Below are 23,763 nucleotides of genomic sequence, written 5' to 3'. Positions count from 1 at the left end.
ATGGACTATGGGTCCAGATAAATTTGGAATATTGAAACATTTACAATAAACTTTTGGAACTAATTATAAAGAATAAACAGCTTCTCGTGGGAAATACAGTAAATCTTGGTTTGGTGTTTGCATGATATAACAAAGATAAATAATTGCATGATTTTAAGAACTGGACACTAGAGGGGACTATAGATTTTAAGTAGAAGAGAAAAATACAAGCCTACAAAATGATGCAAAACATTATAACAATGAAAATACTAAAGGAGACTTTTGAAGAATGGAGTCAGAAATTAGTAGTCATAGTATCAACAATGTCAGTAATGATGTCTGCTTCCATGGACAGACTATGTCCAGAATATGTTATTGAACAAATGACAGGTGTAGAACAAATTTCATTTGACAAGTTAGAGATGGTATCAAAAGTGGATTTACAACTGACAGGCCAAGAGAATGACTTAGTAAAAGGAAGGAATATAAAGGTGGTTTATTTGATCAAGGCTGATCAATAACCGTAAGATATGTTGTTACTTCTGACAAACCTTTATGGACTTTCTGCTGACACCAGGACTGAAAATATGTTTTATGGATATGTCTATAGATAAGAGATGGGATATGGAATGAAGAGATAATTGTTTGTAACCTTAGAGGGGGTGAAAAGTCACTAAATTTCTTTATATTTGTTGTGATGAAGGCTGGAAGTTGCTTCTTTATATATTTTCTTTACCTTTATTATAGTTTTACTTTTCTTTCTTCTTTCTTTTTCCTTGCACCTTTTACTTTTTTTCCTCTTTAAGTTTAGTTTATATTAGATTTTACTATTATAATTAGTTTATTATACTATTATAATAATTACTACTATTATTTATTTATTTTTATTTATAGTATTTTTATAGTATTTTATTTTTTGTATTATTCTGATGGTTTTAATCACTTGTTGTAAACCGCCCAGAGGCCTCCGACGGGAGGAGATGGGCAGTGATAAATTAGATAAATAAATAAATAATCAAAATTCTTTATATATATATATATATATATATATATATATATATATATATATATAAAGGAAGTGAATACAAAAGTTATATTTAAGTGAATTATAAAAGTTATATTTGTAATATATATATATTTAAAAAGGAAGTGAATACAAAAGTGAATGATTAGTATTAAAGATGTATGTTGATGTGGTTTGGTCATTATAAAATAAGATTTGAATTGTAAAACAAATACATGAAGGAAAAGTGAATGAATCAGAGGAAATCGGTTGAATGGAGTTGAAGACATTCTCAGAGAGGTGAGCGTTTTAAAGAACAAAAGGCAATATATGAAGCAGTATATAGATATAGTGGAAGTAACACTGGTGTACAAGGATAGAAAGGCATGGAGAAGTATAGTGAATAGTGTTGGTGTACAAGGAAGGAAGGATAGTATTTTTCATATGTCTTGCTGGGGCAAGCAAATTTCGGCGGGGGGAGGAAAACAACTGAGATTTATATTATTATGTCTCAACTACTTTCAGTAATAGATGTAACTGTGCTAAATTCTTTACCTGCTCCCAGATTTAGATGCAACACCTATAGTCTCACCAGAAGTGGCTGCCATATTGCAGTTTTTAATGTGACAGAGAATGAAAAATATTAAATACACAAAGAACCACCATATTAATTGTACTTTCAGCATACCATTCAAGAACCACATCTGCATCTTAGTCTAAAAATACAGCTCAAGCCTTATTTAACTGTTATATTCACAGAATTGACCTGTTTCCTTCAGACCCATTTCTCCCTTGGAGGCAAAAGTGAGAGCTGTTTACAGAATATAGTAAAGAAATTCAAGATTTTAGTATATCTGCTGCATCTTCTCAAACACAAAGTTAGCTGTAAAATTTTTCTGTTTTTGGCATTCCATATGAACCTGGAAGCTCTATCTAAAATAATGAAGGGCACAATTGCCTATAACATTATTTAAGTTTTGAAACCTTAAAGGGCGGTCAATCTGTTTGTCTTTTAATTAAAAATATTTTGTTTCAAAACAAGTCTACATACCGAAAAGTCCTCTCACTATATAGATATCACCGACTTATTTTTAACCTCCTAAGTGATAGTTTTATTGCTGTCATGAATAATAGCTAGCAATAAGTCTCATTTCTTCTACATGTATCTAATCCCATTTTAACTCCATCACATTTTATTTGGCAAATTCCATAAATGAATTATGTGTTGAGTGAAGAACTTTCTTTTGTCTGTCTTGAATTTACAGTGATACAGTTTCATTCTCCAGATTAGTACAAGTTTTATCATTTGAGGAAAGGAGATTTTTCTGTTATCTTTTTCTATCTAGAGCACCATGAGCTCCTTGTAAAGTTGGCACTTTAATAGTATTCTTCATTGTTATGTTGGCTTTTAACTGGAATGGATGCTACCAATTCATACAGATACAGTTCTTAATAAAAGTATTGTATTTATTTAAGACAAAAGAGCTTGAGGCTGTTATGAACACATGCATATAAATTAAGCTGAGGTAGGTAACAGTATTTCATGATAGTCCTTTTCCTATTTTTTTTTAAAAAAGTATTTAGTCCAAATTCCAGAGGGAGATTTTCTCTCTTAAACTCTTGCAAGGTTCTAGTACTGATGAGGTCTCCAGTTGATTGAATGCATGACATTCAGTTTATACAGTGTAAAGTATTACAAAACATCAGTAAATTGCTTATGGATTAATTCAAAGGAAGCCAAGCCAGGATAAGCAGTGGGATTGAAACTTGACTATTCATGTAATATTCAATACACCAACTTATTTCAATATGTATTTTTGATTGCCAACCTAACTTTTAATAAAATATTTTATGTTTGCTCTCTAATGTGATCATGAGTTACTTTACTGTGTATTTTTAATAACAGTAGCCTTACACATTTTATGTGGAAAGACAGAATGTACATTTATAATTATATAAATGGAATATATATAATATATATATATATTCCACAAATTAGAACTGATTTCTCAGCCAACACTTCAAATACCTATTACCTTTCATACCAGCAGTCAGGTTTTTAAAAATATATTTACTTGCTTCCGGGTATCTATAGAGTTCTGATTTTAAAAAATCTACAGATGAACTTTATATTGGTGAATTGTTTGATTTCTATAATATCCACCCTCTGCTTTTGTACTAGAAAAAAACATTCAGTAGTGATTATCTATATACATTTCATCCTCACAAAATTACTAGAATCCGTCATATACAACTGATATTTAATATGCATGCTATCTGAACATCCTGATGACCAGTAAGTCTGAGAATTCTTGGGGGTGGCTCACACCCTAGAGGCCCTCCCACTAGCTTGGAATTTTATACCCTCTTGGATGTTATATTTATTTATTGCATTTTATAATAATTGTAATGGGTCTGGTTTTATGAGATTTTAACGTTTATGATCGGAGTTTGATTTTATTGTAAACCGCCCAGAGTCCCTCTTTTGGGGGAGATGGGCGGTAATTAAATTTGAATAATAAATAAATAATAATAAAAGAAGAAACACTACGTCTCTTTTGAGATCAAAGATATGAAGCTTCAAAGCCAGCTGTTATCTGGAAAAGCAAAGTTTTGGGTGGTGGCAGAAGCCACATAGTAAGTAATGAATCAAGGCAAGAATTGTAGGCCATGATTGTTACCATATTAAAATATCAGCCACAGCTGAGAGGTGACACTGGCAAAATAACTTGCACTGGCATTGTTCAGCCCGCCTTTACCACAACAGCATTTACACCAAAATATAGCAAGACAGTATTTGGTACTGAAGGGCTGCTACAGTTCAATGGCACTGCGTATGCTCCACCTTGGTACAGGTGCTCCTTGTTTAGCGACCTAATTGGGACCAGCAACTTGGTCATTAAGCAAAGCAGTCCTAAGTGAAACTGTACCTGTGCTTATGATCTTACCTCAGCTTTCCTTTGCTTTACGGACCTGCAAAGGTCATAAATGCAAGGAGTTGCAACAACTGTTCAGCTCCAGTGCTGCTAGCCCATAATTCTATTTTGTTACTTAAAGAATGCATGGAAGTGCTCAGTAAGATAATCCATTTTGGAAAGCAATGCCTCTAATATGCAGATTAAGTTCAGCAACACTGGTTCCTTCACCTAATTTCAAGAAACAGAATCTTTAACCATGTTTGGAGACATTAACATGGTGGATAAAAGTGAACATGCCAACCCTGAATCCAGAAAGTCAGAGGTTCTGTTAGTCAGCAGAAGGCTTGGCTTATAGGAAGGGGTCTGACATGTTCTAGAAGGAGTCATGACCACCTAAAAGATCAGGCTTCAAGCTGAAAGATCAAGTTTAGAGCTGAATGGTCAAGTAGCAGCAGTAAGGAGGATAATATTTTGCTTAGCTACGCTGTACCAACTATGACAGTTCCTGAGTCACTCTGATCTAGAAAATTATCTTTGCCTTTATTATCTAAATGTACACCACATTTAAAGAACAAGACTAGCTACACCATACTCTACACTGGACTATCTATATGTGCAAAAGCTTCAGCTGCTTTTAAAAATGCTGAAAAGCTGCTCCAGGATGCATGGAATTGTATCTGCATTATTCCCATACTGAAAGATCCACATTTTTTTGTCAAATGCTGGTCTCAACTTTCAAAGCTTTAAATAGTTTAAGGAAGTGCTTCCCAAACCTGGGTAAGTTACGCAAAACTGGGTAAAAGTGTTTTTTCTTTGGATAACGATACATGAACCATTTAAATTGACTTAAAGTGTTTTACCTACATTGGGCAAAAAGGACTTTCTGTTAAGCGGTTTTGGGTGATGAAGGAAAGAGTTTGGGAAGCCCTGGTTTGAGGTCTGCCTATCTGAGTGATCACCTACCTTGTGTTAAATGTGATCATTAAGACCAGCAGGAGAGATCTGTTTTTAAGGCATTCCCATTCACAGAAGCCTACCTCTCAGACATGAAGGAAACATCCTTCTCTCGTATCACTTCCCAACGCAAAATACTCCTTCAGAGCTAAGACTAACCGCCACTGTCAGCATTTCAGAAAGGAATTACAGTACATATAAATTCAGACTTTTATACTGAAGCAGAATATTCTCTGCACTGTTTCAATAGTGTTTTACAGTTTTAGTATCTTTTAATGGTTATTGTTTTACATATATTTTGCATTTCTGTTGTATATTGCCTTGACTGCATATTTATGAGAAGGCAGTACAGCAAAACCTTGATTTGACAGGCTAACATTTAAGAGGCTTTGATGTTCTGGAGCAGATTTCTGTCCGAACATCTCACCAAAATAATGGATAAGTCCCATGAAGCCAAAGTAGTTCATGCAGATAAATTTAAGTTAATTTTAGTAGTGATTTATGATGTTCTTATACATATGATGTAATTCTCTGCAGTGATGTACTTTTAATGGGCATTTGGAAGTAATGGACACCTCCAAGGGTCCATTAAAACAAGGATTTCACCATATATAAATATTAATAAATAATAAACATAATGTTATAAAAAGAAAGCACAGGAATATTAATATGTTACTTCATGAAGATTATATATAATTTCTTCTTATACCTATTCTACAGACTCCTTCTTCTCCTGTAAAGTATTAGATGTAGAAGCATAATACTACCGTAGAAAAAGATTTGCATTAGAAAATTATAGCCTGCTATCTACCTACTGTACTATTCAGAAGATATTTTATTATAATGTTACTATCTTCAGTAAGACTGACTAATATTCAGTGGTAGAATTTGTTTGCAATAACTGCTTTCTTTCTTCCTCAAAGAAAATCTATGCTGTTAAGGTTATTTGCACCACTTTAACAGTTTTTTTTAAAACTTTCATCTTAGTATCTGGCACTATATTTCTTTCACTACTCTTTTACAAAATGAAAGTAGTGAATAAATCCAAACATTGGGCTTAGATTTTATGGCCCAGACAATCATTAACAGATTTGACATGGCTTGTTAAAGTAAATGTACAGTTCTCAAATAGTATTTAGGAGAACTAAATAAATAGTATTTAGGAGAATTGTATTTTGCAGAAAAAATAAATTCTTACAAGAGCCTAAGACAGTAATCAATAATCTTAATCCCAGTTCTTTGTTAATCATATTTCCTTCTTTATCCTCATCTATTTAAGAAACATCAGTTCTACTCCTTTTTAAAAAGTTAATTACAAATGTAAAACAGAACTCAGAATTGTTCAATAGCTGCTTAGCTTTGCTCCAGTCATAAGCAATTTAATCAAGATAACAATCTTGTTCCACTATCAATCAGAATTATGCATCCATTGAAATAGGCTTACACATCCTAATTAAACAGAACTTAGTCTAAAAACTTAGTCCACTGATCAGCTGTTCAACTGGGAGAGAGGATGAATGTTTTTAAAAAGCCCTATGTTTGGTTTCACCAATGCAGCGATGGGAACTCTGGGAATTGCATAAAAGATGCTGGTGGACCATATACCATATATAGGTCACATTCTCTGCACTCCTGCCCTAGGGTGCAAGAATATAACTACCTAAGCAAATGAAGGACGTGCTGCATCTTTTCACTCCTATTATTGTTTGCATGCTCAATGAGGACAGGTGAACATGCAAACAAACAAACAAGAACAAGCTACAAAAGATTCTGAGGGTCACCACTGCTGCCTCACTATAATATGTGGCCCTTGGCAGATACCCATTGATGCTTACACCTGATACTGAGCCTGCCATGGGCCATGTGGAAAGACCCCATACAAATGCTTCTTTCCAGACTGGTTTAGTCCAGATTCCCAGAACAAAAATATCACCAAGAGACCCAGTCTTACTGCAGATGAATGCAAGGCTGGACCTTCCTTAATATTATGTTGTTAGCATAAGAAATTGTAACAAAAATCAGTGTGTGTGGATGTATGATAAAAATCCAAAATAATACAAGCAAAAAAAAAAAAAAAAGGATTTGGGAATTAACAGGTCATTATTAATGGTTTATATGGTAGTTCTATATTAAAGAGGATTACGTTTTCTTATGGTGTCAAGCTTATATAATACCACATGCCTTATAGCTTCAATACTGAAAATTCACATGTGGCTCAAATTAAAAAAACTACTTACATACAGTCTTAAAATTCAAAACAGGACGTAAGTGTAGGAAAATACATTTATTTTGATTTTTTTAACAGTAACAATATATTTTTAAACAGTATGTTGGTTTTGAATCTCTCCCTCTCTCAATGCACGCACACACCCAATGAAGACTGTGGATAATTTTAAAACTGCGAAGGAATTACAGAAGTAGTTCTGTGATAGGTTTTTTGCCTTTTAAAATTCTGCATGCCACCTAATGTCAAGACCTGAATTTTAAAGGAATGAAGAGAGAAAAGGAACATGATTCTGTTACATACTGAATATAAGTAATAACCGCAGGAGCAGATCAAAGACAGTGAATATCAATGGGGTTGTCATGTGTGTGGTCAACAGTTACAGGGGATAATTAAGGACAGTCAGGTTATGGAGGAAAGATTAGCCATTCAGAAATCCTTTGGTTTTGCTAGTTCAACTGTGAACACATCTTTTCATCCCATGGTAAAATTCAAAAGCTTTCAATCCTAACCTTTAGGTAAATACTTGTGCTTTCTGCTACTGAAATAAAGTTAAAACCAGGTATCAAACTGAATTAGCTGCCACCTATGTTGAATTTATAACAGGAATAATATCTCTGTACTTAGGAATGCCCACAGTGTTGTTCCCAACTTGATTTTGTGGGGAGATTGGGGAAGAAGTCACCTGGAAAAAAGCAGATTTAAACTGAGTAATTTAATACAGGTTTAATACAGCTTTAAACTGAATAAGGCTTTTAAAATGTAAAGCTATATTGCATCAATAGTAATATACATTATAGTACTGAGTATGGCATATTTACTGAATCAATAATGTACCCAAAATTATTCCACAATCTTATCTGAGGCCCATCAAGGAATGAAAATACAGGCAACCTCAACTCCCCAAAGAAAATCAGTGGAACTACTGGAGTTCATAGGTATACAGTTACTGAAATAAGGAAGACAATGCAAGAGTTTATATTGTATTGTATATTTTTTTATTTGTGCATTTTTAATACTGTTGCTTGTTTTACATTGTGAGCCACTCAGCTGCTTTGGAATTGGGTAGCACCTAAATCTAATAAAATAATTCAAATAAATAAAACATTTTTTTCCTTTTCGGCAGAAGACTTTATGCTGCTGGAAGGATTCTGAGGACTGGCCTTTTTAGGATATAGAGCATTCAACTGTCAAAAATAATCAGTTGAAAAACATAATAGCCAAACATAATACACAGTACTTCCAAGTGCATTAATCTCATACATCCCTAAGTTGTGATCAACAGAAAGAACAGGTAATCACACATCGAGAGAAGTAGCAGCATCCAGTTAGCTCTTTAAGTTAATTTGGAATCATCACTACTCAACACTGGACCAAAGATCTCTAAATTAAGGTATAAGTGGGATTGAACTTGTAAAGTGCTTGGTAACAGCCATTGCTTCAAGACTGAGACAGCCAGCTGTATTCCGAGCAGAAATTCTGATGCAGAGAGGTAGCAGAGAAGACCACTGCATCCAGTATTATATTGTCATGTTCGCCGTTTCAATGTCTTTGATACATCGTAACGTTTCGCATGTCATTAATTGGATGCGTGTTTCATCTCTGTGGGGAGGATGGGAACCGTTATCTTTTCGCTTTGCTTTGGAATGTATTTGTCTTATCTACTGAGCTCAAGGTTACTTTCCCAGGCTAGCAACTCTGACGATTGCTAGCACCTGTGCCGGGCGGGGCTGCTACGAGGGAGGCGGGATACGTTTGCACCAAGGGTTTAAGTTTGTATTTGGCGCGCTTTTGCTCATTCTCAGCTTTCTTTGTACTTGTCTTTAGTTCTCTAATAAATCAGATCTCATTTAGCAGCCTCTTGTGAGTCTGAGTATTTGGGCTAGGGCAATCATTACATAAAGCTGAGAATCTAAGATCCTAACCCCGCTGGCCCCTGTCCAGGAAAGACAAGTGTCTAACCCTGTGAGGGAGAGAGCCCGCGATGACCGAACCCGACATCATGATGATGGAAGAAGGGGAACCGGACTCGACCGTGAGGCAGTCCGGCCGACCGTCCCAAGGTGGGGAGCTGTCAGCCATCCGGGAAGAGGCGAGCTCCGCGTCGGAGAGTGAAGCCGGGGGGCTGAAAACGGCCCCGGAGACCACCGTGAATTCACCGGGCGAGCTGCTCACCTGGGATGAGACCCAAGGAGGTGCCACCGTAGCGGGGGGCCCATCCTGGAGGCAGAGATACCCACTATCCCCCAACGTGGTGCAGGTGCAGCCAACGGAGGGCTCACCCACTCCGGATCGAATCCGAGTACTGGAGTCCAAAATGGATTCGTTGGAGGCTATACTGAAAAAGCTGAGCTTGGATGTGACCTCGTTGCGAGAGGTCCGGGAGGAATCAAGCCCGAGGCATTCAACCCCTTCTTCCCAGGGGCAGTCCCCGGAACGGCGACGGGTGGTGCGGAGGCGCGAAGGGGACCAGTCGGTCCAGATGGAAATCGCAGCATCGCCAGGGCGATCGCCCCGGGGCCCCGTGCCGCCCCGAGCCAGGGAAGCACCAGCCGCAGCAGCACCAGTGGTGGGGCGCAGCCCGGCGGGAGGCGGCATGCGAGACTTCCCTGTCAAGTTTGATGGGGACCCGACCAAACTCTCGTTCTTCCTGACGAATGCAAAAACTTACATGGAAGAATGGGGGGCGTTTTTCCAATCGGAGAAGGCGAGAATCATCACCATTGCCACCAAACTGAAGGGGAGGGCGGCAGACTGGTATGTCCAGATGTGCCAGTCGGAAGCGCCTGAACTGGAAAGTTTCGATGAGTTCCTCTGGGCGTTGAAACAACACTTCGAGGACCCCTTAGCAAAAGAGAGAGCAAAGCGAGCTCTGAAGGAACTCAAGCAGGGGTTCAGATCGGTCGCAGATTATGCTTTGGAGTTTAAAGCGCTAGCTGGGAAGGTGGATGACTGGTCCCAAGCAACCATTATCGAGCTCTTCAAGGATGGCTTGAATACAGAGGTGCTGCGCTGGTCCCTGGGGAGAGACGACCCATATACGCTGTACGAATGGATCCTGCTGGCGGGGAGGGCTGAACATGCCCAGGAGATCTTTGCCCAGCGGAAGACCGCCAAGTCGGGGCGGGAGGTGAAACCCAGCCGCCCAGTGAGCACCGGGGGGAAACCGGGACAACGACCCTGGGACAAGGAGCGGGAGAAGCGGTACGCAAAAGGCTTGTGTTTGAGATGTGGTAAGGAGGGGCATCGAGTGGCAGCATGCCCGAAGGCAAAGGGGGAGGAACGGCCCGGCAAACCGTCGGCGAAGTCCCCTGCATTGCCGAAGAAGCAGAAAGCCGCGGTGGCTGAAGCCGAGGGAGACGATGTGATGTTCTACGACATTGAAGGGGAGACCGAAATCATGCAGCCGGCGGGAAACGCCAGCCACCTGCTCTAAAGGGCGCCGCTGGGCAGGTGGTAGAGGAAGGGCGCGAGCCTCCGTCGGTGAGTGGCAGTTACCGCATTCTCACGGTGAAATTGAAATTGGGCTCCCAATCCAAGACTGTAGAAGTATGGGCCATGATTGATTCGGGGTGTTCCCGGTGTCTTATGCACCCCGACGTGGTAGCGGCTTTGGAGCTGCCCATTTTCCCTTTACAACGACCCATCGCTTTTACTCAATTGGATGGGTCCATGGCAGGGGGTAAACCGGTCACCCATTTTACAGGGCGCGTAGCCTTGCAACTGGGCAGCCACCAGGAAGGGTTGTCTTTTGTCGTGGCTCCTGTGGGGGGGCCCTTGGTGGTGTTGGGGGTACCCTGGTTGGTGCAGCAAAACCCCCAAATAAATTGGGTTTACCGAACTATCACGTTTAGGGATGGGTTCTATCAAGCGACCGAGGGGAAGGGTGCCCCAGAGGAGATGGTGGGGGTGGCGGCAGCTGCGACTCCGCCTTACCCGGTCCCTCTTCTGGAAGGCTTGCCGGCCGAGTACAGGATGTTTGCTGATGTATTTGGTGAAAAGGAAGCCGACCAGTTGCCCCCCCATCGAAAGACGGACTGTGCCATAGAACTGCTGCCCAACACCCAATTGCCCAAGCCAAAGATTTATTCCATGACACAAAAGGAACTGACTCTGTTGAGAGACTTTGTGGACAAAAATCTGGCGCGCGGATTCATTGAGCCGGCGAATTCACCGGTGGGGGCGCCGGTGCTTTTTTGCCCAAAAAAGGATGGGACATTGAGACTTTGTACCGATTTCCGCGGATTAAACGCCGTCTCAATTTCCAACAAATATCCCTTGCCATTGATCAAGGACATGTTGTCACATCTGGCCAAAGGAAAGATCTTCTCTAAGCTTGATTTAAGAGAAGCCTACTATCGTGTACGAATCAAGGAGGGGGATGAGTGGAAAACTGCATTCAATTGCCCGTTGGGAGCTTTCCAGTATAAGGTGTTACCATTCGGTTTGGCTGGGGCCCCTGGGATATTTATGCAATTAATCAATGAGGTACTGCATGAACATCTGTTTAAAGGGGTATTGGTGTATTTGGATGATGTATTGATTTATACGGAAACCATGGAAGAGCATGTGGCTCTGGTAAGGAAAGTATTGTGTAAACTCAGATCAGCTGAATTGTATGCCAAACTGTCTAAATGTGCCTTTCATCAGACCCGTATTGACTACTTGGGGTATAGAATTTCAGATAAAGGCATAGAAATGGACCCTGCCAAGGTGCAGGCTATCGTGGACTGGGAGAGTCCCCGCACCCGCAGGCAACTGCAAAGTTTCCTGGGGTTCAGCAACTACTACAGATTATTCATAAGGGGGTTCGCCGAGATTGCCTTGCCACTAACTGAACTGCTTCGAACAAAAGGGGTGGGAGATACTCGGAGAGTCAAGAATCCCGGGGCGCTGTTGCGCTGGACGCCTGCTTGTCAAACGGCGTTTGAGCGGCTGAAAGCAGCTTTTGTCAAAGAGCCCATTTTACAGCATCCTGATCCCTCAAAGCCTTTTGTAGTACAGGCAGATGCCTCCGATTATTCCATTGGGGCATTGTTGATGCAACAAGACGGGACAGGATGCCTCAAGCCCTGTGCCTACTTATCCCGCAAATTCTCCGAAACTGAGAGACGTTGGCATGTCTGGGAAAAGGAGGCGTTTGCAGTAAAAGCCGCGTTGGAAGCTTGGCGGCATCTGTTAGAGGGGGCAAATCATCCCTTTGAAGTATGGACTGATCATAAAAACCTGGAGGCGCTTAGTGCCCCTCGAAAACTGAGCCCCAAACAGGTCCGTTGGGCTCAATTTTTCAATCGATTCAATTTTCAATTGAAATTTATTCCGGGGAAAAAGAACTTCTTGGCTGATGCGTTGTCAAGGCAACCTCAGGACGCTGGGACAGCGCCAGAAGTGGTTAGCACCCTATGGACGGCGCCCCAATTGGGCATGCAGGCTGTGAAGCGAAGCCAAACGCGCGCGCAGCAGCCGCCCACCACGGACGCTGCCCAGCCAAGCACTTTGTCAATTCCCTCCCAGTTGCAACAAAAGTTTCTGAAAGAACTGAAAACGGATACTTGGTTGCTAGCGAATAAAGACAGTGTTACTTTTGACAGAGGCTTCGCTTGGAAATCTGACCGCCTCTATGTTCCTGAAAGCCTCAGAAAAGATGTGTTACTACGTTCACACGATGACAAGCTCGCCGGTCACTTTGGGTTTGTAAAAACCTTGCACCTGGTTCGGAGGCAGTTTTGGTGGCCCACATTGCGTAAAGATGTCAAGGACTACATTGCCTCCTGCACTGTGTGTGCAATGTCTAAACGCAAGGTGGGCAAGCCCCAGGGGCTTCTACAGCCGGTGGCTACCCCTTCTTCCCCTTGGGAGGAAATCTCCATGGACTTCATTGTAGAACTGCCACCCAGCCAGCGCAAAACAGTCATTTGGGTGGTCAAAGATTATTTCTCTAAACAAGCTCACTTCATCCCTTGCGTGTCCATTCCGTCAGCACGGCAATTGGCCCGCCTGTTCCTGGTACACATGTACAGGCTACACGGATGCCCCTCCCGCTTAATTTCGGACAGGAGCACACAATTTACCTCCCAATTTTGGCGGGCGTTCCTCAAGCTGTTAGGCACGAAGCAAGCCCTCTCCACGGCTTGGCATCCGCAAACGGACGGGGCCACTGAGGCTCTTAACTCTACTTTGGAGCAGTACCTTCGAGCTTTTGTAAATTATCAGCAGGACAATTGGGTAGACCTCCTACCGTTTGCTGAAGTGGCTTACAACAATGCAGTGCACCAAAGCACTGGCCAAACCCCGTTTCGGGTAGCCCAGGGTAAAGACTTTGTACCTATCCCTGATCTACCACAACCTCCGGCAGGATCAACTACTCCAGATGATTGGACAACACAACTGGCTGACTCCTGGCCAATGATTCAACAGGCATTAGCTGATGCACAAGCGGATTATAAACTGTATGCTGATCGAAAGCGGGCCCCCCACCCTCCATTCCAAGTCGGGGACTCGGTTTACCTTTCCACTAAGTTTCTCAAGTCCTCACAACCTTCAAAGAAACTTGCGCCTAAATTTGTTGGTCCTTTCCCGATTATAGCTCAAATTAACCCTGTGACTTTTAAACTTGACTTGCCTCATAACCTCAAACGCTTACACCCTGTTTTTCATTGCAGTTTGCTCAAACCGACTATTCCTTCTGACCGCTGGCATCGCCAACCTCCACCTCCAACCCCCATCATGATTGATGGTCAGCAACACTTTGAAGTTAAAGAAATTTTGGATTCTAGACGCCTTCGCAATACTTTACAATATTTAGTTCGTTGGAAACATTTCCCTCATCCAGAGTGGGTGGCTGCACCAGATGTGGCTTCCCCTGTCCTGGTAGCCCGTTTTCACTCTGCTTATCCCACTAAGCCAGGTCCTTAGATGTATTTTTAGGGAGGCGGTATGTCATGTTCGCCGTTTCAATGTCTTTGATACATCGTAACGTTTCGCATGTCATTAATTGGATGCGTGTTTCATCTCTGTGGGGAGGATGGGAACCGTTATCTTTTCGCTTTGCTTTGGAATGTATTTGTCTTATCTACTGAGCTCAAGGTTACTTTCCCAGGCTAGCAACTCTGACGATTGCTAGCACCTGTGCCGGGCGGGGCTGCTACGAGGGAGGCGGGATACGTTTGCACCAAGGGTTTAAGTTTGTATTTGGCGCGCTTTTGCTCATTCTCAGCTTTCTTTGTACTTGTCTTTAGTTCTCTAATAAATCAGATCTCATTTAGCAGCCTCTTGTGAGTCTGAGTATTTGGGCTAGGGCAATCATTACATATATACATTAAAGCCCTCAGATTTACACTGTGAATGTTACATATATGAATTACATAACTTTGTAAAGACAAAAATTCCAGACTTGGCACAACCTTTCTCCTAAGGTGCAAGATGAACCCAGGCCAATTATTTTAAGCTAACAGATAAGCGAAAAAGAATTCCGACATCCAAGAAAATCCCCTTTTCTTAGTCAAAGCATTCACCATCTGTTTTAATCACAGTTTTTACTTAATCGTTACATTTAATGTTTACACAATCATCATTGCTTACAATATGTCAAACGCTTATATTATTCAGCATTTGGAACCACCTTACATTTAAAAGCAAAAGTATTGTGCCTACATTAAATTAATTAGCAATAAATAATCAATTGCCAGAATGCCATCATGACAGGGCCTGGAATAACAATGTTCAGGCATTTTACAGTAACCTGAACAAGTTTTCAGCTAAAAATGAACACTGAAAACCATAATGGAAGAATAGAAAATTGAACATAGCAACTGCTTCCAAAATAAAAACAGTATTTTTCACTTCTTTCAATTTTATTAGAATTTCTAGCTCCTAAAATTATATGAAATATAAAGTTTTAAAATTATATGGATTAAATAACTATACCTGCATTTTTGTTTTATAACTTGCCTATTTTCCCACAAATTGGCTGTAATTCTTTTATACCCACACTTTCCATAAATCCAGTATTACAGCAGAATTAACCTTAGTTCAAATAAATTTAACAAGCAATGCACAATAATTTCACATTGCCTCACTTACCTGTAACCCAGTAGAAAGAACTTGTAATAGTGGACTCTTCCATTACCCTCAGTTCTGCTTAATCGCAAGAACTAAACCATGGTGAATTACCTGCTTGCATCATAAGGTTACAAAAGGAGTACTGCAGTTTTTGCTGTGCTTAATTGGATTTGTAGAAGGTAATCTTGGAAGAGTCATTAACAGCTTAGTTTCTCTTGTTGTACTGCATAGTAAGTACTGTACTAAATGGAATACTAATATTTATCTAGATTTGAGTTGCTTTCCGTTTTATTTTCTGCTGTTGTTTCTTCTCATTTTCACTGTATTACTGTTTATTTTGCATTTATTTTGTTTACTGTAAATTATCTAGAAAATGTCAAGTTATGGGATAACACGAAAATATAGTTAATGAATGAAAGATACCAACCAAAGCTTTTTATATTAACATCAGTTTTAAAGAAAGAAATCATAGTGCAATAGTTCTTACTATTTTGAAATCCAATTGATTTAAAATTGTCAATTTTAATAAGTTGATATTAATAATAAATTAATATATAATAAGCATACTTTTATGAATGCTTAACTAGATCCAGATTTATAGTACAATCCAGAGTTTCTATTCAGTTCAATAGACTTTATTCCAAAGTAAGTGCGTTTAACTGCAGGTTAGGTTGGTTGAATTCAGGTACTACTGAAATCAATGAGTTATGTGTTATGACTATTAATTTCAGTGGGAATTAAGTGCATCAAATTTAGTTTGGAATTAACTTTATATATGAAGGGTAGAAATCATTTACTTTGCATTATTAATATTCTTTCTGAAATTTTATTATTTAGGGATAAAGAGCAAATGTCCTCAAAATCTTTAACGACTCCTATCAACTGCAGACTGATAAGGAAGCATGGAAGCAATAGCCCCATACATCTGGGGGGGCATGAGATAGCCCACTCCTGATATTTACGTATACCTGTGAATTGTGAAATAGTATAGCATATCCATACTCCTCCAGTAATTTGTTTGTTTCCTCATGTGCTTTTCTTAATGCTCTTATCCTTAGAGACTGGCAAAATATAGCTAAATTAAAGTAAATATACCAATTTAAGACAATAAAAGGCTAAAATAAATGCAGCTGCCAAAATCTGATAAAGTAAGATAAATAATTTTGGATAGTGTATCAGAACTCAAAAAAAAACAGTAAATAGCATGTGGAGCAGTCTACAATGCTGAAATGAAAATTTTAGCCACAAATTTACTTGATCTAATGACTACATTACTGACAATATGTAGGTCACTGTATTCATTATGGTCTAATTTCATTAGAATATAGTAATCTAAATTCACAGAATATTAGAGAGAGGTATCTATTCTATTTATGCAAATATTAAGTTTCTAGAGGCAGCTATGCCTGAGGCCTAAACCTGCAATATAATTAAGCCTAAAATATATATCAACTAAGGATTTATCTCTGACTACTAGACAGACACTGAATTTCTAACCAAGGTAAACTTTTGTCTCATTGTAGTGAGCTCATTTAAAACGACCAAAAAAATAATAATCCATACTTTCCCTAAAAATACATAAAAAAGCAAAAGTAAAAAAAAAACACCACACAAAATCTTGGCTCCAATCACATACATGACGCATCTCTATCCACTCTTCATTACCTTGCTCACTGTGGCTCTCAACCTGCCAAAAAATGTTAAATGTGGCCACCAAAAGGTTTCCTATCCTTGCTCTATATTAACTGTTTATGTCTTTATTGGATTTTATAGTTATTTTCTCTGCTACTATTACTTGCAGTTTCAAACTTTGTTCTTCACTCCAGAACCAGATCTGGTGACAGCATCTAGCTGACTCTGAGAACATGAGAATAGCCCCACGGATCTTAGTCGCATCTAGCCAGCATTCCATTTCACACGGTGCATAAATGCATCTAAGAAGCCCACAAGTATGAGATTAGGCTAAAGCAGACCTAGGTAGTACTCAGTGGGAGATCATACAGAAATACCAGAGCAGAATACTTAACAAGAAGTTAGAAGGTAGTGGTAATAGTACAGTAATGGCAAACCACTTCCATATTGTTGCCAAGGAAACTGCATGGATGTGCCTCTATATTTTTCAGGAACTGAGCGTGAATTGAGGGATTCTTTTTTACCTCTTCAACAGGTATTTTTGCATAAAGACAATACTAATGTAATAGCCAGTAGAGTTCTATTCACAGACACTCTATGTAAGTACGAATTGGAAAAGGAGGGAGTATAGTCTTATCCTTGCTTAAAATGGCTTTTCATTTTCTATTCATTCAATTTCATTTCAGTTTTCTATACATTCTCAAGTAGCCTAAGCTTGTATCAATATCTCAGATCATCGGTGCTTGATCTGCAGCAAAAGACAGCTCATATCTCAGCAATTAAAGGGACCACAAGAGAGAGCATACCGTTCACACAAGGCAAAAGCAGACAATTATGATGTATGGTAATGAATGGGCTTTAATTACTATTTCAATATCTAAACATTACATCTTTTTCTGATTAATGAATAGCAATGTTTTTAAAACATCATAGGCAATACTATTAATGTGTACTCTAGCACAGATACCTTTTGTGGGGAAAAATACCCACTAATTTATTTCACATAGCAAACATAAGCCATAAACCATGCAGTGTGTCAGAAAACATCCCATTTTACTGATGTGGAGCAGCAACATCATGAAGACAATCTAGATTCTTCTGTTAGTACAGAACATTGTGACAATACAGGTAGTCCTCAGTTAACTGGTAATTGGGACTGGAATTTCCATTGCTAAGCGATACAGCCGTAAAGCACGACATCGCATGACCACATCGCTTAGCAACAACAATCCTGCAGTTCCCATTGCTGTTGTTAAGTGAGGTTCATGGGTTGTTAAGCAAGGACCTCCTCACAACTTTCCTTCCAACAACCAAACTCAGCGGGGAAGCCATCAGGAAGTTGCAAGTCCCAGATAGTTCACAAGCAGGCCAGGAAGCAGGTCAGTGGCTGCTGCCGGGAGGAAGAGGGTGAGTGGGGTTGTGTGGGTGGCCAGTGCAGTGCAGCTTGAGGGTGGCGGGGCTTCGGGTGGCTGCTGCCAGGTGCAGGAAGCATACCAGTGGAATTTGTGCCTTGCCTGCCAGCTTCCCCATTGACTTTGCTTGTGGGAAGCTGGCAGAGAAGTTCACAAATGGCGATCATATGACCATGAGATGCTGCAACCGTCATAAGTGCAAGCCAACTGCCCAGTGACCAGGTAGTGATCACATGACCGCAGGGGTGCTGCGATGGCCAGAACTTCAAGGACCAGTCCCAAGTACCACCCGTTCAGTGCCATTGTAACTTTGACTGGTCACTGAATGAGTGGTTGTTAACTGAGGCACCAGGCTAGAAACCAGAGGCTGTGAGTCCTAGTCCCACCTTAGGCATGAAAGCCAGCTGGGTGACTTTGAGCCAGTCACTCCCTCTCAGCCCAACGCACCTCAAGGGTTGTTGTTGTGGGGAAAACAGGAGGAGGAAGGAGTATTAAGTATGTTCGCGGCCTTGAGTGATTTATAAAAACAATAAAGGCGGGATAGAAAATAAATAAATAAAATAAATAACTAGGGCTGGGTATAACTTCAGACCCAAATGCAATAAAGTTCAGAGCAGACAGGTGTGCAAACATACTACCTGTCTGCAATTCCTTAAAGCAGCTGCATCATTTCTCAGGATCACATGATCATCCACAGCAGGGCAATATCAGAAAACAATGCACTTGGTTTAAGCAGGGGCAGACTGGAGCTACATGCATGCCTTTGTGTATTCTGAAGCACCGTTCTGCCTTTGAATCAGAAGCACTGAACAGACCTGGCATAAATTGAAAATGCACAAGAATATGGTGTTGTTACTGTGCTATCTTCACTTATTCCTGATTTGTTTCAGCCCTCAATTGAAAGTGTTACTTTTAAACTATAAAGCCTTCGTGAGACCATAATTTCTGCAGTGCTACTACACACTGCAATTTGGCAAATGACTGTTCAAAGTGGGCACGGTACCCTCAGCAAAAAGTGTAATGTCATTCACAGAAAGTTTTGACTGGCTCCTGCTATGTTGAATTCTGATACCAGACAAGGATTTTTTAAAAAATTCTATTAGCCCTTTCCCCCCCTCTTACTATGTTCTTTATAGGTATATCTGTTTTAGAACTTTGGAAATTAAGCCTTGCACTGTTATTTTTCACTTTTGCACATTATATTTTTCTGCTACTTTTAATCATGCTAAATTGACTGTTTTAATCATGTTGGACATTATTTTTAATGTGAGTAACTCTGAAGCTCATGGCAACTCATAAACTGAAAAGAAAGATGCTCATGTATAACACTGAATAATCAAAGTGTTCTGAATCAACTGTAAGAGAACAAAACAGTTGTTGTTGTTGTTTATTCATTTAGTCGCTTCCGACTCTTTGTGACTTCATGGACCAGCCCACGCCAGAGCTTCCTGTCGGTCGTCAACACCCCCAGCTCCCCCAGGGACGAGTCCATCACCTCTAGAATATCATCTATCCATCTTGCCCTTGGTCGGCCCCTCTTCCTTTTGAACAAAACAGTAGTAACTTTTAAGTAACATAGGCTAGATGTTAAAATGGGACAGTCGACTACATACAGAAATAAGCTGCAATTCTGAACATTTTGCTTATAATGCAGTTCTCAATTAAGTTATGCGTTCTTTAAAGATAATAGTAAAGCCAGAACATTTAAATATTGCCTCACTCATTTATATATTCCCTTGTTACCTAACACCTATGATTACCTCAGGAGACTTACTGTTGATGAGAAAAATAAGAGAAAATATTGCTTCAAAAGCAATTGTAAGTACTTGGTTTAATTGAACATACTATCCTGAGATTAATGCCCACAGGCCTGGCACCCAATTTTACAAGCAGCAATGCAAGGCTGCTAGAAACAAGCTGTTCATTCTAATAAACTAAGCATCAAGGCACCAACACAACAGAAAAAAATAGTTACCTTTCTATCATCAGCATGCTATCTAATCTATCACCTTTGCTGTTTGTTTAGTTAATAAAGAAAATGGTAATACATGCACAACAACTTTAAAAATGAAGACTCTAAGAGCAGTTTTTACAAATCTAAAATATAAATACGTACATATATTTTTTTTAAAAAAACCGTAATTTGAACCAAAAACAGTAATTTTAATAAACTCAAAAAGTTGGTAATATAAATAAGTAATTCCATATTCAAAATTCATCAAACCACACATACGAAAATATTTATGTATGAAATACATGGTTTACTTAAGTGCAAAGTAATGATGGGATTATGCAGTAATGAAAAACTAGATCACTGAAGAAATACACTCCTATCTCAAGTCATGAGTATTAAAAGATGTACAATATTTTAATACTGCTTAATTCCACCAATGGGTTTATGCTATTGGAAAATGAACTGGACTAATGGTGACATTTGCATTCAGGGCTTTTTTAAGAAGGTGCAACAGGGGCATTTGTCTTGGTCCCACATAAGAAGGTAGGTTATCCAAAGTAAAATTTACTATTGAAAAAAAGTTGATGGATCGATCGTTTTCATTTGAGGCAGCAAAAATCCCAGGAATAGTTTTATTACTGTGAGTTTTCCCACATATTCAAATTTACTGAGCCACTAAATTCAATGGAGAAACCAAATGTTACACTGACACAGGATGCACTCAAAAAAATGTGGGAAAAAGCTCAGTGATCATTCCGCTCAGCCTGGGCGTCTTAGATTCTTAAAAGGTTGACTGATTGATTGATTTTCTATCCCACCTTTATTATTTTTATAAATAACTCAAGGTGGCAAACATACCTAATCCTTCTTCCTTCTCCTATTTTCCCCACAACAGCAACCCTGTGAGGTGAGTTGGGCTGAGAGTGAGTGACTGGCCCAAGGTCACCCAGCCAGCTTTCATGCCTAAGGCGGGACTAGAACTCACAGTCTCCTGGTTTCTAGCCAGTTGCCTTCACCACTAAACTCAAGAAATGACATGCAATTTATACAGCACCATTATTTCTAACTTAATGGGAATATAAAATAGGAATATAAAATGCATGGTTAATGGGAATATAAAATGTATGGTAATGGGAATATAAAATGCATGCTTAATTGTCTCACATAAAAATCAATAAAGGGACTTTAGCATACTTAATGTCCTAAGAATCAATACCAAAGTTATGCTGTCACTGCTAGAGTAAATAAAATATTACTGGCTGGCATCAGCCAAAAGCAAATTGTTTGTAAAAACATGCTAAACCACTGGATGCTTTAGTAAAGAATGTTTTGAACAGAGTAGAACACACTCTTGTAGCCCTCTGGACACAGACTTCTGACACTAGTACAAATAAAGCTATGAGCTATCAAGCATTCAGAGGCATCTTTGCTAAAAATATTTATTTAGAAACTGAAAACAGTTACGGTTCATTTGGATTACTGTTAGCCAAAATACGAATGTAAAACAGTCTAGGAAGCTTCCCGGAGTCTTCCACTCCCTCACACCTGCTTGCTCCTATTTGGAGCTTCTTCCCGCAAGAACCCGCAAACCTCTCCGCCGAAGACGATATAGGATGCTCAAGCCTGCATATTGCTAAGAAAACGAGCACCCAGATCTCAACACAGACTACCTTCGTTTGCAAGGAGGAGGAAAAGGAGGAGGACTGGTTCGAGAGTCATGGAGGTAGGGCCTGCCATGGGAATATTGGGGGCGGGAGGAGGAGAAAGGCCACAGGGCCCTGGCAAGCCACAGCACGGAGGGGCTGAGCCGCGCGTGGAAACCGAGCCTGGAACCGCAAGGAGCTGCAAGCGGCAGAAGGAGAAGACGCAGCCGCGACGAAGCTGCGCCGCCGAGGAAGATCGACATGCGACCCCCGAACGCACCGCGTCGACAGCGAACCCACCTGATCAGGGCCGGCGTCCGGAGAGCCCCATCTGGCGCTCCTGCACCTCCTCCCGGCGCCGGGCCCGGCCGGCATTGGAGAAGGCCCACGGGGTGGGGGGGGGGGACAGGCGGGCGCGGCGAGGGAAGAGCACCGGCGGCCGGGGAAGGGAGGCGCTGCCACCGCGCCTGCGTGGCGCGGGAGGCCGGCTTTGCTACCCGGGCTGATGAGGCGGGAGTTCGAAAGCCTTCGCCGAGATGCTCCGCGAACGGCTTGTACTGTATCTTGGTACGCAAAGACGGCTCTTAGCCTTTCCGCTTTGGGTATGGACCGAACGCTCTCCTCTATTCAAGCTTTGCAGTGAAAAATTCCCTGGTCGAGGACCTAAAATCTAAATATTTAACCTCCCCCGCCCGCTTTGGCTTTATTGCCTGATCCCCAGCAGCCAACCCATCTGGGGAGCACCAGCTTGAGCAAAGCTGTGATAGGATTTTTTTTTTTTTAATGTCTTGGTCAGCGTTGACTCCTGGCCAAGTCCCTGCAGTTTTCTTGGCAAGATTTCATAAGCTTCATAGGGCTCAGAGAGAGCGACTGGCTCAAGGCTGGCTAGCTGCAAGCCTAAAGTGGGAGTAGAACTCACAGCCTCTTGCTTTCTAGCCTGATGTCTTAACCACTGCACCAAAGTGGCTGTTGTGGGTAGATTGCTAGATATGATTGTTACCAGAAAATACAGTTCCATGCACTGCTAATTTACTTGTTGATCCTCTCCAGCATGACAAAAACATACCTTAGCAACATTTCTTTGTTCTATTGTATCTCCACATCTCATTCCCAGCCCATGGAGGAGACAAATTTAAGTCATGCTTATTCCAACATTACTTGTAGGTATAAAACCCATTAGGCTTTGAGACCCATTGCTATGAAGGGAAGTCAGGGGTCTACTGTAGTGACTTCAGACAGGTAATAGAAGCAAGATGGGGATCAGACATTGGGAAATCCAATTCCATGTCAGAGAGTTTTCTGCCAACTTAAGGAGGGGTTGATAGCAATTCAACTCAGCAGAGGGGAAGGACTTAGATAGTTTTCAAAGTAAGGGGTTAGGGGTTAGAGCAGTGTTTCTCAACCTTGGCAACTTGAAGAACTTAACTCCCAGAATTCCCAAGCCAGCATGCAGCATGGGAGTTGAAATCCACACATCTTCAAGCTGCCAAGCTGGAGAAAGTGGGTTAGAGAGATTCACATGGAAGAGATGGTAACCTATTCACACTGATTAAATCACAGTAACCTCAATGGATGAGGTATATTTACTTGTGACAATTGGGAACAAGTAAGAACGGCTATCCTTCAGCCTCATTTGAGCTTCCCGGAAGCATCTTGTTAAGAACTGTGAGAAACAGTTTGCTCTAGCAAGTCTGTCTCCGCGAACGGCTTGTACTGTATCTTGGTACGCAAAGACGGCTCTTAGCCTTTCCGCTTTGGGTATGGACCGAACGCTCTCCTCTATTCAAGCTTTGCAGTGAAAAATTCCCTGGTCGAGGACCTAAAATCTAAATATTTAACCTCCCCCGCCCGCTTTGGCTTTATTGCCTGATCCCCAGCAGCCAACCCATCTGGGGAGCACCAGCTTGAGCAAAGCTGTGATAGGATTTTTTTTTTTTTAATGTCTTGGTCAGCGTTGACTCCTGGCCAAGTCCCTGCAGTTTT

General features: G+C 40.6%; 1 protein-coding gene across 1 annotated transcript in view; it reads right to left on the bottom strand.

Moving 5' to 3' along the window:
• The window catches only part of PTPDC1 (protein tyrosine phosphatase domain containing 1), a 40,533-nt gene extending 18,353 nt beyond the window's left edge, over positions 1 to 22,180 (bottom strand). The window contains exon 1 of the mRNA XM_063291809.1: positions 22,081 to 22,180. The gene's annotated coding sequence lies outside the window, so the exon portion shown is untranslated. The remainder of the gene's footprint in view (positions 1 to 22,080) is intronic.
• Positions 22,181 to 23,763: the final 1,583 nt, after the last annotated feature.

The sequence above is a fragment of the Candoia aspera genome, chromosome 2 (assembly GCF_035149785.1).
Source record: "Candoia aspera isolate rCanAsp1 chromosome 2, rCanAsp1.hap2, whole genome shotgun sequence".
Taxonomy (NCBI): domain Eukaryota; kingdom Metazoa; phylum Chordata; class Lepidosauria; order Squamata; family Boidae; genus Candoia; species Candoia aspera.
The sequence above is the reverse complement of the archived record's forward strand: the minus strand, read 5'-3'. Positions and strand labels throughout refer to the sequence as shown.